The following is a 1715-nucleotide window of genomic DNA, read 5'->3' as shown; positions in this document are numbered from 1 at the left end:
CCAAAAAACCACCCTCCCCCAATTCCCTCCTGCTCCCCCTGCTTGCCAACCCACCCACTCCCACTTTCTGGCCCTGGCATTCCCCGATACTAGGGCATACAGCCTGAAGAAAAACTTCTTAATTCATTTTAAAAGATTACTATTACTCTGATACTAAAACCACACTAATATCCCTTATAAAATAGATGCAAAAATTCTCAATAAAATACCCCAAACCAAATCCAAGAACACATAAAAAAGATTATCTATCACTATCAAGTTGGTTTCATCCCAGAGATACAGCCGTTCGACATATTATTTTAATAAATATAATCCACCACATAGACACACTCAAAGACAAGAACCACATGATCATTTCATTAGATGTAGAAAATACCTTTAACAAAATCCAATATTCCTTCATGGCAAAAGTCCTGGATTGAATAGGAGCAAAGGGGACATACCTCAACACAATACATTTACAGCAAGCTCATGGACAGTATCACCAGAGAGGAACTCAAAGCACTTCCATTAAAATTATGAACAACACAAGGATGTCTAATCTCTCTCCATACCTCAACTCCAAATAGATTAAAGACCCCAAGATAATATCTGAACCTCATAGGACAGCAGTTATCAACCTGTAGGTCAAGACCCCTTTGGGGGGTCAAATGACTTTTGTTTTGTTTTTTGTTTTTGTTTCTCTGTATAACCTTGGCTGTCCTGGAACTCACTCTGTAGACCAAGCTGGCTTCAAACTCAGAAATCCGCCTGTCTCTGCCTCACAAGTGCTGGGATTAAAGGTGTGCACCACCACTGCCAGCTTAAATGACTCTTTTACAGTGATCACATAACAGATATTCTGCATATCAGATATTTACATTATGATTCATAGCAGTAGCAAAACTACAGTTATGAAGTCAGAATGAAAATAATGTTATGGTTGGGGGTCACCACAACATTAGAAACTGTATTAAAGGGTCACAGCATTAGGAAGATTGAGAACAAGTCCATTGAAGAAAAAAGTAAGGAATAGGCTTGAGCTCATTGGCAAAAAAGGAATTTCTGAACTGGATACTGATAGCACAGGCACTAAGACTAACAGTAAATGGGACCACATGAAACTAAACAGTAAAGGACACCATCTCAAACCTATTTACTGTAGTTCCTGCAGGCTTAACTAGAGCAATAAGACAATTGAAGGAGATCAAGGGGATAAAAATAGGAAAGGATGAAATTAACATATCTTTTTTTTTGACAAATGATAGGATACATATGTGACCCTAAACACTTCACTAGATAAATAAACTCTCTCAGCAAAGTAGTAGGATGCAAAATTAATACACAAAAATCTAAAGCCTTCCTACATACAATGACAAGTGAACCAAGAAGGAAATTAGGGAAAAACACCTTTTACAATTGCCTCAAAAATATCTTGGAATGACAGTAACCAATCAAGTGAAAAACTTGTATAGTAAAACACTTGTGAGATATCAAAGCAAAAAGTCGAAGAAGACAAAGAAGATGGAATGATATCCTGTACTCATGGGTATATAGGAATAATATGAAAAATGACCACCCTACCAAAAGAAGTCTACAAATTCAATACAATCCTCATGAAAATTCCAACATTATTCACAGAAATTTGAAAACACACACACACACACACACACACACACACACACACACACAGAGAGAGAGAGAGAGAGAGAGAGAGAGAGAGAGAGAGAGAGAGA

The sequence above is a fragment of the Mus pahari genome, chromosome X (genome assembly GCF_900095145.1).
Source record: "Mus pahari chromosome X, PAHARI_EIJ_v1.1, whole genome shotgun sequence".
NCBI classification, from domain to species: Eukaryota; Metazoa; Chordata; class Mammalia; order Rodentia; family Muridae; genus Mus; species Mus pahari.
This window is presented reverse-complemented; position numbering follows the sequence as displayed.